General features: G+C 37.0%; 1 protein-coding gene and 1 long non-coding RNA gene across 7 annotated transcripts in view; one reads left to right on the top strand and one right to left on the bottom strand.

Moving 5' to 3' along the window:
• Positions 1-15,054, top strand: part of dab2ipb (DAB2 interacting protein b) — a 516,250-nt gene that overhangs the window by 187,059 nt on the left and 314,137 nt on the right. The window lies entirely within an intron of this gene.
• On the bottom strand, positions 108-5,728 carry LOC117530113. The gene is made up of 3 exons (XR_004566187.1): positions 5,628-5,728; positions 5,107-5,116; positions 108-121 (listed from the first exon to the last, which is right to left on the bottom strand). It is a non-coding gene; the product is annotated as an uncharacterized LOC117530113 (long non-coding RNA).

Here is a 15,054-nt window from a genome sequence, read left to right as displayed (position 1 = left end):
TGCAAGCATCATGATATGGGCATGTTTCTCCTACTATGGTGTTGGGCCTATATATCGCATACCAGGTACAGTATCATGGATAAGTTTGAATATGTCAAAATACTTGAAGAGGTCATGTTGCCTTATGCTGAAGAGGACATGCCCTTGAAATGGGTGTTTCAACAAGACAATGACCCCAAGCACACTAGTAAACCAGCAAAATCTTGGTTCCAAACCAACAAAATTAATGCCTCGCAGATGTGAAGAAATCATTAAAAACTGTGGTTATACAACTAAATGCTAGTTCAGTGATTCACAGGATTGCTAAAAAAGCAGTTTGAACATAATAGTTTTGAGTTTGTAGCGTCAACAGCAGATGCTACTATTATTGTAAACATCCCCTTTTCTACTTTTTTACTAATAGCCCAATTTCATAGCCTTAAGAGTGTGCATATCATGAATGCTTGGTCTTGTTGGATTTGTGAGAATCTACTGAATCTACTGGTACCTTGTTTCCCATGTAACAATAAGAAATATACTCAAAACCTGGATTAATCTTTTTAGTCACATAGCACTACTATTATTCTGAACACTACTGTAGGTCAGTGGGTAAGTAATTGGACTACCCATTTATAGACCTGTGATTGGTTCCTAGTCACCTGTCCTTTGTCCTTTGGCAAGACACTGCTGCATTGTTCCACTTCACCCAACTGTAAATGGGTACCAACCTTCCCTGGAGAAGTAACCTGTACTAGATTGCCATCCTTTCCAGATGGAGTTGGAGACTCTCTTCATTTTAGGTGTTGAGGCAGAAAACACTGTGGACAGGACGCCAGTCTATCACAGGGCGTTATTACACAAGACATGAAATTTGCAACTCAAAACGAGACACATTCTGTTGATGTTTGAAAACAGATTTCGGCTTGTTTCCAACATGCTATTTGTACAATGTCTATTTCTCTACAAAAACAGTGATATCGTTTTCAGACAAGGATATGTTGTGCTTTGGAAAAATAAAATGTGGATTTACAGGTACATCATTTTGAACACAAAAATTGTTTTCAGCCATTAAAATCACCAAAAATTCAACAGGATTTATAATTTTTTATGTGTACAATTCTTTACCATATTTAAGTGGAATATATCGATTTATTTCAACAAAACAAAAATTAAATAAATAAATCCAGATTTTCTCTAAATGAAGAAAACAAACAGATCTCGTTTTGGAAATAGACTCTTTGTTTGTCCTTGGGTCTTTCATGTTGTCCACAAACAAGCAGTACTTTCTGAGCCTTTACAGGACTTTAAAGCAGACCAGAATCCTGAAGTTTGGATATGATCCAATGACAATAAGCAAAAATAAGGAAGGAGGGTGGGTGCGGAGCTCAGATTTGGAATGAGGACATATAATGCACAAACACTTTTTAGGAAAAGCAGCCGTAGAAAGCTGATAACAGACATTCTTAAGATAAAAGTGGACATGTAGACACTTGAACTTTGGAAATTCAAACAATAAGATATACAAATATCAGCACAAAGAAAACAGTGTGACTGATCTTTCAGGCATTGTGTTATTCCTGCATCGTCACATTATCTCGCTGATGGAACATGTGCGCAGACTGCTTCATATTGGTAGCGCACGTTTGAATGTGGTTGGTAGCCAGCAGTTGCTGGAATGCGGCTGCCGCATCGCCCTCTGCACAAACACAAACTTCCTCCCACTATGCTCCACTCTTCTCCTCCTCTGCCTTCCCATAACACTTTGCAGACAAAGGCATGCATGTGCCAACCTAAACACAAAGCAGATCTGGTCATACTTCTGTTTCTTGTGAGGGGGTAGGGAAGAAAAAGCTTCTTTGAAGGTGTTGTGGAAACCTCTTTCGCGGTCCATCCTGACTGGATTTTAGCTCGAACTTTGCTCACCGTAATCTTGGTTTCACTAAATCGCAGAAGTTTTTGGAGTCCGAAGTGCTGTATTTTTGTTCCGTCGTGTTTGCCGAGTGTCTCCAAGGAGGAGGATCAACTCCTCTTTCCGCACTACACTGACAAAATCCTACATCTGCAGCATCAAATGTCCAGCACTGTCCTCACACATAAGTGTTAACACATAGTTTCTTTACACACATGTAGTGCAGCAGATAAGAGGAATCCTTTACAGAGGAATCCTTCAAATGGTAATACAAGCACCAAATTTGGCAAAAGTACACCTCAGTCATTACTCTTTAAAAAAAAAAAAAAAAAGAGCCACGTGATTTTTCAATTGCCGGCCACGTAGGGGTCAAATGAAGAATTACTTAAGGGTCAAAATATAAAAATGCTCCAGTCATATTGAAAATTATACCACAGTATTTGTCTGACTGCAAAGATTCCAAAAAGGTATAGTTTGGACTATCTACAACCCCTGGCAAAAATTATGGAATCACCGGCCTCGGAGGATGTTCATTCAGTTGTTTAATTTTGTAGAAAAAAGCAGATCACAGACATGACACAAGACTAAAGTCATTTCAAATGGCAACTTTCTGGCTTTAAGAAACACTAAGAAATCAAGAAAAAAAGATTGTGGCATTCAGTAACGGTTACTTTTTTAGACCAAGCAGAGGAAAAAAATATGGAATCACTCAATTCTGAGGAAAAAATTATGGAATCACCCTGTAAATTTTCATCCCCAAAACTAAAACCTGCATCATATCAGATCTGCTCATTAGTCTGCATCTAAAAAGGAGTGCTCACACCTTGGAGAGCTGTTGCACCAAGTGGACTGACATGAATCATGGCTCCAACACGAAAGATGTCAATTGAAACAAAGGAGAGGATTATCAAACTCTTAAAAGAGAGTAAATCATCACGCAATGTTGCAAAAGATGTTGGTTGTTCACAGTCAGCTGTGTCTAAACTCTGGACCAAATACAAACAACATGGGAAGGTTGTTAAAGGCAAACATACTGGTAGACCAAGGAAGACATCAAAGCGTCAAGACAGAAAACTTAAAGCAATATGTCTCAAAAATCAAAAAATGTACAACAAAACAAATGAGGAACGAATGGGAGGAAACTGGAGTCAACGTCTGTGACCGAACTGTAAGAGACTGCCTAAAGGAAATGGGATTTACATACAGAAAAGCTAAATGAAAGGCATCATTAACACCTAAACAGAAAAAAACAAGGTTACAATGGGCTAAGGAAAAGCAATTGTGGACTGTGGATGACTGGATGAAAGTCATATTCAGTGATGAATCTCGAATCTGCATTGGGCAAGGTGATGATGCTGGAACTTTTGTTTGGTGCCTTTCCAATGAGATTTATAAAGATGACTGCCTGAAGAGAACATGTAAATTTCCACAGTCATTGATGATATGGGGCTGCATGTCAGGTAAAGGCACTGGGGAGATGGCTGTCATTACATCATCAATAAATGCACAAGTTTATGTTGATATTTTGGACAATTGAAAGGATGTTTGGGGATGATGAAATCATTTTTCAAGATGATAATGCATCTTTCCATAGAGCAAAAACTGCAAAAACATTCCTTACAAAAAGACACATAGGGTCAATGTCATGGCATAGGGTCAATGTCAATGAGCAGATCTAATTTGATGCAGGTGTTAATTTGGGGGATGAAAATTTACAGGATGATTCCATACTTTTTTCCTCAGAATTGAGTGATTCCATATTTTTTCCTCTGCTTGGTCTAAAAAAGTAACCGTTACTGACTGCCACAATCTTTTTTTTCTTGATTTCTTAGTGTTTCTTAAAGCCAGAAAGTTGCCATTGTAGCATTTACTAGCAATCATCAATTCAATATTTTCATTGAATTTTACTCTCTTTATTCGTAAGAACTAAAGTTTTTCAGCTGTTCCTTTGCTTTCACTTGAGATTGCCACAGCAGATCCAGTTTTGATGATGTTGATTTGGCACAAATTTCACACTGGATGCCATTCCTGATGCACCTCCACATTACATGGAGAAATGTGGCAGAGGTGGGGTTTGAACCAGAAACCTTCCACACTGAAGGTTTTCAAGTAATTATCACTCCAATTTTTTTTCAGCGAATTGTTAATGCAACACTATTTCAAAAAGTCAAACACAACAAACAATTGTAGCTTTTCTAAAGTGCCTGGTTGGGATCGTGATTGCTAATGTTTATTTTCTGTCAAAATAGGTTCCAATGGATGGTGATTGTTAGCTTGTTGAAAACGTTTTTTTTTTTTTTAAACCCCCAATGCCTATCCTAAAAGCATGCATTTGCACATTGACAGAGAGGTTTGATACAGCATCCTATCATTAAGAGTTGACATTTCAAGAGGTCTGTTCTCTGAGAGCTGATAAATGGCCTCCAAGATTACTGTTCTTCCCTTATGACAGCAGAGGAAAGTACAGATGGGAATTTAAAAACACACACACGGTTTGGTGAAATGTTGAGGGAAAAAAAATCAGAGGCTGTTTACTGTGTCCTCTTTATCCACAGGATGATCTACATCCACCTCTTATCTTGTGTCCTTAAAAAATACCTGTTTTCTGTTTTTCCCCTCAAGTCCGGCTGAAACTGTTTTTTTTTTTTTTTTTTTCAACCACTTCAATATAAAATGCAGCCAACAAAAAAAATATTGCAACACTTTTGTTTAAGTTGCCCTTTGTCATGAATTGAAGTAAGATATCCAAAATTTCTTATTTATCAAAATTTTTTTTACACAAATTTGTTGAAATCTGTGAGTGAGCACCTCACCTTTGCAAAGGTAATTCATTTTGCTCAGCAAGTCTGGCATCAAGTTGCTGATTAAACATTACTTTATAAGTTATTGTTCTTAAGGCTATCATTTTTAAAACATATAAATGCATGGAAATTAGACTTGCAATTTTAATTAACTTATTCCAGTTGAATTGTTAATGTAGTAGTTTTCAGTGTTCTCTTGTTTCCATTCTCTTGTCCAGTCTGTCTTGTTGTTGTAGTAGTTAGTGACCCCTATGTAATGTAGTCTGTTGTTGTTGTATTGTAAGCTCCTCTGACGTTTGTGTGTTTTCACTGTAAATTGTTCAATTTTTACAGTCTGTCAGGGACTACAGATGGAAATTAGCCCATGGCTATAATCTGACATATTTACATTTTGTGTTCATCAATATGTAATTTTACCACATGAGGTCTGTAATATTTTTTGATGAATCACACAGGATGAGAAATCTTGGTATGTATGACAACCCTTAGAAAAAAGTAGTACAGTAGTGTTCAGAATAATAGTAGTGCTATGTGACTAAAAAGATTAATCCAGGTTTTGAGTATATTTCTTATTGTTACATGGGAAACAAGGTACCAGTAGATTCTCACAAATCCAACAAGACCAAGCATTCATGATATGCACACTCTTAAGGCTATGAAATTGGGCTATTAGTAAAAAAAAAAATAGAAAAGGGGGTGTTCTCAATAATAGTAGCATCTGCTGTTGACGCTACAAACTCAAAACTATTATGTTCAAACTGCTTTTTTAGCAATCCTGTGAATCACTAAACTAGTATTTAGTTGTATAACCACAGTTTGTCATGATTTCTTCACATCTGCGAGGCATTAATTTTGTTGGTTTGGAACCAAGATTTTGCTTGTTTACTAGTGTGACTGGGGTCATTGTCTTGTTGAAACACCCATTTCAAGAGCATAACCTGTTCAGATATTTTGACATATGCAGAGTGATCCATGATACCTGGTATGCGATATATAGGCCCAACACCATAGTAGGAGAAACATGTGCATATCATGATGCTTGCACCACCATGCTTCACTGTCTTCACTGTGAACTGTGGCTTGAATTCAGAGTTTGAGAGTCGTCACACAAATTGTCGGCGGCCCTGGGACCCAAAAAGAACAATTTTACTCTCATCAGTCCACAAAATATTCCTCCATTTCTCTTTAGGCCAGTTGATGTGTTCTCTGGCAAATTGTAACCGCTTCTGCACATGTCTTTTATTTGACAGAGGGACTTTGCGGGGGATTCTTGCAAATAAATTAGCTTCACACAGGTGTCTTCTAACTGTCACAGCACTTACCGGTAACTCCAGACTGTCTTTGATCATCCTGGAGCTGATCAGTTGTTGAGTCTTTGCCATTCTTGTTATTCATCTATCCATTTTGATGGTTGTTTTCTGTTTTCTTCCATGCGTCTCAGTTTTTTTTTGTCCATTTTAAAGCATTGTAGATCATTGTAGATGAACAGCCTATAATTTTTTTGCACCTGCGTATACGTTTTCCCCTCTCCAATCAACTTTTTAATCAAACTATGCTGTTCTTCTGAACAATGTCTTGAACGTCCCACTTTCCTCAGGCTTTCAAAGAGAAAAGCATGTTCAACAGGTGCTGGCTTCATCCTTACATAGGGGACACCTGATTCACACCTGTTTGTTCCACAAAATTGACAAACTCACTGACTGAATGCCACACTACTATTATTGTGAACACCCCCTTTTCTACTTTTTTTTTTTCACTAATAGCCCAATTTCATAGCCTTGAGTGTGCATATCATGAATGCTTAGTCTTGTTGGATTTGTGAGAATCTACTGGTACCTTGTTTCCCATGTAACAATAAGAAATATGCTCAAAACCTGGATTAATCTTTTTAGTCACATAGCACTACTATTATTCTGAACACTACTGTATACTTAAAGTTCATTTTTATTAAGTATGCTTCAGTATAAGTATAGCAAGTATACTACAGACTGTGTACTGTTAGTATACTAGAAAGTACACAAATTTAATACTTTTTCGGACTAAATAGGAACATTTCAAGTTAATAAAAGTATATTTTAAAGTTCGTTTTAAGTTTGCAAAAGTACACTTTAAAGTATACAACAAGTACACTCATTTATATGCTATCAATGTACTTGGTATATCCCTCTTGTATGCTTAAAGTATACCACACAAACACTTATCAATGTACTTGATATACCCCTCTCCTATGCTTAAAGTATGCCACAAGTGCACTTATCAATAAACTGCTATACTTTGAGTCCTTATTAGTTTATTATTGTATACTTAAAGAATACTCTTATACACATTGGTTATTTCACTATTTGCTTTTTATACTTTAATTTTGCTTGGCATATTACTTGTAGCTTACTATTTAAAAAGTAAGTCCCTTCGGCTGCTCCCTTGTTTGCACTCGGGGTCGCCACAGCAAATCCAAGGTGGATCTGAGTTGGTAGATTTTACGCTGGATGCCCTTCCTGAAGCAACTCCACATTACATGGAGAAATGTGGCAGAGGTGAGATTTGAACCCGGAACCTTCTGCACTGAAACTAAGCACGTTAACCACTTGGCCACCACCTCTGCACTTGTAGCTTACTATTTATATACTGAAAATATACTCTTTAAAGTATTGTTAAAGTTTACTCATACTGCACAGTAAATTAAATGTTAAGCATGAGTCAGTGGCTTGACTTATTATGCACTTGGAGCAAGATATACTAAGTGTTAGTACTTTGTGGCAGAAAAAAAAGTATACTAAAGTATAAGTTTTAGTATTAAAGTATAAGTGTAAGTTTTAGTATTAATGTACTTAGACTTTTGTTTATACTTTTCAGTATAAGCCAAGTATACTTCACTATACTATTCTTAAGTATATAAAATATAGTTTATAAAAAGTCACCTACAAGTATATTTTCTCAGTTTTAGCAAAAAATAAGTATACTCATAGTACACTTGAATAAACTTTTTGCTAAGGGAACAATGGGAGTGACTCTTCAATAAACAGGCTTGAAGCATTGCTGTGACATTTTGTCATATTATTTTTACCTAAGGTCATCAAATATTGCCATCGGGTATTGTGAAGGCTTTTTGTCCAACCGTTCATCTGTCTGTCTGTGCTCAGCATAAGTCCAGTCCTCTTAATGCCAGACTCTTGAATTAACAGGGAACATTTTTGGGACACAGACGTTGGACAAGTTCAAAGATGGCTAACCTTGATGTACTTTAAGAGGTGTTTTAAGAGGTTAAAATGTCACATTCTGTTTCAATCTGATTTGTTTTGTTTTTGAGTGAGGCGGGTGACAGCCTATCACAGTAGAGCTTGAAGTCGCTGGTCTCTTCAAATCCACTTCATTTTGTGTGTTTATATACATGATGTTTCTCATATATTATGTAAAAGCTTACAAGAAATAAACACTTCTAAAACAGAAAATGCTGTTTTTGGAACCTAATAACACCTGTGAACTTATTTACAAGACATTTCGCCAAGGTTAGCATGGTGACGTCACTTCCTGGTGTAGCTACTTGCTAACAGCTTTGTTTGTGGTATATTATGTAAAAGCTAGCAAGAAATAAACACTTTTAAAGATGAAAACACTGTTTTTGTAATCTGAAAAGACCTCTGGAATCATTTACAAGATATATTGCGGACGTTAGCTTGCACAGTAACCTTTGCTAACTCAAATCTAACTTCTTATGGGGTTAAATTTGTCTCACTAATACTTGCAAATGCACACAAGATGATCTACATATATTCCTTGATTTGCACAATATGTACAAATGATTATTTGATTTGAACATGTATAAATTGTACGTAAGACAATTGGAGCTTAATTAATTAAACAACTACAAATTATAAAGAACACGATGCTCTTACAGCCGAGGGTATTTTAGCATTGCGTTATATTTTTAATCTGCATGACGACATGTGATGCTTTCATTGAGATCTGTAGAGCACGTGGTTTGAAGAGGCACAGCAAAGGAACTCAGAGTTGAGGTAGCTGACGTGAAAATGATCATGATTTTGTACTGTAATATGTGTGTACAGATTGAAACTGAAATCTGGGCTGTTGGTGGGTTGACTGCCTCTTTAAGCACCTCCATATTTGAGATAAATAGTGGAAAACTCCTTTTCCTCAGGATATCACTGGCTTGTCTAGTCTATCCTGAGGTGAATTGTATGGATTGATTAACGGAAAGTAAAAAGCCCTGGACCTTAGTAACATGGAAGGACACAGTCTGTAAAAAATACTGAAACAGCACATTTAGAGGGGACTAAAATCAATGAGGAACTCTGGTAATAATTACATTACCCCACCTCTATATGTAAAAATACAATTCTACAGATGTCATGCATTTTGAGAGAGAATTTTATCTTATCTAAGATACATCACAAGAGTATTTAAGAGTTCAAATTCAAGGACTGCCAATTTTATTGAATATAGATAGATTTTTGTGTCCATGATAACTGAAGAAAATTTATATGATTTTGACCAAATTTTAAATCGACATTGCATCTCCAATTGATTAGAATTTTAGCATGACTGAGACCCAGAACAAAACATTAATTTAATTTATCTTCTGCTTTCTTATTTTACGGAGTATCAGCTGGCTCTTTTTCATGTCCTTACCCTCATCAATCAACCACAAAACAAAAAGACATCAATATTTGTAGATAAACTACAACCTTCCAGCATGGCAGTAACATTTTTACTTCCTAATACAACATCAAATACAGTGCTTCTGTGATTATTACCTAATTTATCAAACTGATTAACCTGACATTAGTCCAATTGCATGCGATAATAAAAACTTACTATTGGGGTGTGCTATTGATTTTGTTACTTTTTTTTCATCATTAACGATACAAAATATTTTTAAGGGGTTAAATTTCTTGAAATCCGTCTCGTAGCTGTTACTACACAATAAATTGGGATTTAGCTACTATTTTAGTAATAAGAGCTTATCTGTAGTTAGTGGGTGTTTGTTGCTTGTACTTTGAATTTTGGTGGATTAGGAATATTTGCACGTGTTAACACTCCAAAAAAAATGAAATGCTAAAAATAGTGACGTAATCCTGTTCCAGAAAACATGGCTGTTTAAACAGGAAACAATATGTCAGCAAATAATGCACAATTAATTGTAGCAATTTGTAACAATTTGCTTTTCCCATTTGATGCTAATTGTTAGGGATGCAATTAGTATGATCTCTTATGCTAGCATGAATATGCTAACAGTTGCATTAGCATGTGACCATACATGCTAACTTTAACCATCATTAGCATCTTCTTTAATATATCTCATCAGTCATAAAACATATCATGTCACTGTAACAATGTCTGGATAAAAAGATGATTTTTGGCGGTATTAGGTTTAACCACATGCCTATCTCAGCTTTCAGTGCTTACCAGTCGAGTGAGTATAAGAGAAATTGTGGAGAGCTGGACATGTCCCAACTTGTCCTCTAACACTCCGAAACGGAGGTGTTTCATTGTCTCGCTTCATCAGCGAATCGGTCGTGACGCGCGAAGCCTCTGCGTGGCTTTCCATGACAAAATCTCTTGTTAAAAGTGAAATCTGCTGGAAAATGGCTGATGTCCAGCTCTTGTGATAACCACAGAAAGAGCACATGACGGTCTCGTATCCACAGAGCCATCCATTTAGAAATGATCTGGTGGTTTGTGCCTCGTCGTCGCAGCTCGGAGCGTGGCGCGCCGAGCGCCCTTAAAGCAGTCCTTAAAGCTGTAGTAACACTCCTTATTCTCTGTGAAGCCCGTAAAATTTTCACCGAAAGCCAGATAAATTTTTCAAATGGTTTCCAGGTGCCAGTCTCTAACAGCTTCTGAAAAAATTCTGATGGAAAAAAAGTCCCTTTCATTCCGCCATTTCCAGACAATGAAAATCCGACAAGGGGAGGGACCACTCCTTCCCAAGGCATGCTCACAGGCAAATGACGTAACCGACAGGCGTGGAAAAACTCACGCATGCGCACGAGGGCTCAAGCATGTCTGACGTAAAAACATATGAATGAAATCCATATAGTTTTTGAAAAAAATCAAAAGGACCGTTACTTTATTGACAGACCTTGTATAATTAACCAAAGGCTATCAGCTCCCCATTTACATTCCCCAAGAGTTTTGGTAACACATTAACATGGTCTGGTCCACTAAAATATCCATATAGAAGGAAGAAAAAAGCAAAAATGCATGCCAAAAAAGTCTTACTTGAGGTGCAGATGAAGAGGCAGTAGACTCAAAATTACAAAATACAACATCGCACACTCCTGTTGCAGATGGAAAATTTTATTAAGATAACGTTTTGGCCTGTAGCCTTTGTCAGATCTTTTTTTTTTTTTTTTTTTTGAATAATAAAAGATAAAGCCCAGGTGTTTTGAGGCCTGTTTGTAATAAATAGGTGGATCCCAGCCAATCACAACCAATGTGATTAAAAACTACAAAAATATACAAAATATATTTACAATATAATACAAATAATTTACATACACAATACAATGTGCAGAGTAATTTTATAGAAAACATCTTAAATCAAAATCAATGTTTAGTCCATGAGGGGAGTCTTAAGAAGGGAGATCCAGTAATGTTCTCTTTGAGAGAGGAGAACTTCCAAGTTCCCACCTCTAGGGGGCAGATTTTTGTCCTGGCCAAAATCTGACAAAATATTACTCATAAAGCAATATTAAAACATAGTTGTGTATCTTTTTCTTCAGTAAACACTCACTAGCCACTTTATTTGGTACACTGTGTGAGTACCAGTTTGGACCCCCTTTTGCCTTTAGAACTACCTTAATTTTTCATGGCATTGATTCAACAAGGTGTTATCTTGATGGCATCACGCGGTCAGTTGCCAATTCAACCAATCTACCCATTCTCATCTGGCCTCTGACATCAACAAGGCATTTTTGTCAACACATCTGCCACTCGCTGCGCTGTAAACAATGTTTAGTTGCCTCAACTTAAAAAATGAGTGAACTAGTTGCACTAATTATTTTGAGTTCTACCTCCTCTTCCATAAAAAAACCTGTTTTTATGTTGACTAATGGAAGAGGAGGTAGAACTCAAAATAATTAGTGCAACTAGTTCACTCATTTTTTTTTTAAGATGAGGCAACTAAAAATTTTTACAGTGTGGATATCTTCTCTTTTTTGGATCATTCTATGTAAACCCTAGAGATAGTTGTGTGTGAAAATCCCAGTAGATCAGCAGTTTCTGAAATACTCAGACCAACCCATCTAACACCAACAAATCCTTTCCCATTCTGATGCTTGGTTTGAACTTCAGCAAGTGTCTAGATGCCTAAATGTATTGAATTGCTGCCACATGGCTGACTGATTAGCTATTTGTGTTAAAAAGCCATTGAACAGGTGTGTCTAATTAAATTAAAGTGGCTGGTGAGTGTATATCCTGAACAGTGCTTCAATATTGCTGAGGGTACTATTTCAGCAAACTAAAAAAATACCATCGAAACCAAGTGCAAATATTTTATGTAATTCCATATTTGTTATAGCTAGAAGATCCAAATAAGTTATTAAGTCTAATCAGTTTCTGCCATATAACAAAAGCCACAACTTCCGTTGCAGAAGTCATAAAGAGGAAACATTTGTAAAGGTGACAAAAGGACGCGTTACTTTGCAAAAACAGTAACACTTTCACAATAGGCTCAGTCAGAAGCTCAAGCGAAACACTTCTTTGATTCAATGTTTCAGGATCCAGTTTGAAATTTGCTTTAAAACAAGCTTTACAAAAAACTTTGATTAAACGTAATGAACTGCACGTCTTTTGACTGTTTGCTGTTAAGAGTCACACTGTAGACTGATTTAAAGAGGTTGAGAAGTTTTCCGTGCATTTTTGTAGATTCAGTACACACAGATGGTGGGAAACATGTGGCGTTCACAACCAAGTGGTTTGTGCACGTGCACGTGTGAGGTTTCCTCCGGGCTTGTGTGTAAGTGGGTAGATTTGTGTCAGTTTGAATCCGGCGTGGATAAGCACAGGAATAATTTAATTCATTTCCTTGTTTCCTTACCGTTACTTTCAGTGAACTGAGCAGTTGTCACAGCAGCAGATACTTCAGTCCTGTTTACTGGGATGAAAGCGATATATGATTGCTCAGGGTCACCAGAGAGGATCCTTAAATACTGATCCTGACGCATCTCTATCTCTATCACGCATCTCTATCAGCCCTGTATCATCCATTGGGGCGTGATACATAAACAGACATGTAATAAGATATTCATCACATATTACAACAAAAATAAAGAACAAGAACCATATAATGTTCTTATGTCTCTCTATAAAGTCATGAGTGTCCTCTTCACTGATGCCTCACAACTTCAGTGTGAGACTCAAGTTGTAGAATTCTCCCTGCTAAGGAGGCTAAAACTCGTTCACCTTGATCAGACATCTTGGTTGAATGAAATGATCTGTATCCTGTATCAGGATCCGACACTTGTCACCAGGGTAACACAAAATGGGGGTGTGTCATTGGTGGGCTGAGAAATGGGGGCTCCTGATTGGATGAAAAGAGGGTATTTTCAATGTCTTTATTTTTGTATCGCCTGTTTTAAGATTTGTATCACTCTGATTTTATTGCCAGTTTCCAGGGCAGTAAAATTGATAGGAAAAGTTATGATTTATCAGCCCTATTTTTTCTTGAATCTCATGAGGGCTGGTTTATGAGTATAGGGCAGGTTTTTGTTGTAATATGTGATAAATATATATATAAAATGTAAAAATATGGCTATGACGGTACGTGTGCTCAGATTGGCTGACGTCCGGTCTGATATTTTCCCATATCAGACCGTTGCTATGACAGTCAGTCCAGATCGTGGATCACATTTGCAACTTTGCAATTTTTACAGTGCGAAATAAAACAACACAAAAAGTGAACAAAGAGCATGGAGGAATTAACAGCAAATGAGCTCAAAGTGGACATGCAAAATGAATTCCAACAAGATGAAAACAAGCTCCGAACAGTAAAGAACAGATTGAAAACTTTGTTACAAACCAGAAAGCTAAAAACATGATTAGAAAAACCAAGTTGGACATGAACATACTCCATAAATATCTAAACAGCCTGGTACCAGGTAATGACCTTGACCATCTGTTAAGTAAATTCTTCATGGAGGTGAAGAAAATGAATGGGTCTGACTACGAGCCCAACAACGTCAGCAACTTTCATATTCGGGCAATACCGTAAGATCGCATGTTTATGTATATATAATAACCATATGTGACCGCAGGACCTTTGTGGCCGGGTCGGTGGTGGGATAGAACCCGGACGGCTCGCACTAAAGACCATTCCTCTCCCAGGTCAGCCAAAGGGGAATTCCCCATTACCCAAGCTAGCGGGAACGTCTTTTCAATTAGGACCCGGGACCTTCATCCCGCTACATATCTCCCCTCCATTTTTGACTCTGTCCCAAAGTCACAGGTGCATTTAAGTATGTTCTGTTACTACCCGCATCCTGTTTGTGACGCCAGATTGTGACCGCAGGACCTTTGTGGCTGGGACGGCGGTGGGATCGAACCCAGACGGCTCGCACTAAAGACCATTCCTCTACCAGGTCAGCCAAAGGGGAATTTCCCGTTAGCCAAGCTAGCGGGAATGTCTTTTCAATCAGGACCCGGGACCTTCATCCCGCTACACATAGAATAAACTAATTATTAATCTCACTTGCTTGGTCTGTATGAAACAATATCAGACCTATGCTACGCTTGGTCCGTACTATCAACATTTCAGTCTGATAGTTTCCCGTACAGACCTCGCGCTCACTTAATAATCATTTTATATATATATATTATATATATATATATATATTTTATATATATATATATATTATATATATATATATATATATATATATATATATATATATATATATATATATATATATATATATATATATATGGCCAAGTGGTTAATGCGCTTGGTTTCAGTTCAGAAGGTTCCGGGTTCAAAATCCCACCCCTGCCACATTTCTCCATGTAATGTGGAGTTGAGTCAGGAAGGGCATCTGGCGTAAAACCTGTGCCAATTCAACATGCAGATCCACCTTGGATATATATATATATATAGCTAGGACATCTTACTACTCATCACTAATTGAAGAAAATAACAACCCCAGGTTTCTTTTCAGCACTGTAGCCAGGCTGACAGAGTCAGAGCTCTATTGAGCCGAGTATTCCTTTAACTTTAACTAGTAATGACTTCATGACTTTCTTTGCTAATAAAATTTTAACTATTAGAGAAAAAATTACTCATAACCATCCCAAAGACGTATCGTTATCTTTGGCTGCTTTCAGTGATGCCGGTATTAAATAAATTTCCAA

Source organism: Thalassophryne amazonica, chromosome 17 (assembly GCF_902500255.1).
Source record: "Thalassophryne amazonica chromosome 17, fThaAma1.1, whole genome shotgun sequence".
NCBI lineage: Eukaryota > Metazoa > Chordata > Actinopteri > Batrachoidiformes > Batrachoididae > Thalassophryne > Thalassophryne amazonica.
This window is presented reverse-complemented; position numbering and strand designations above follow the sequence as displayed.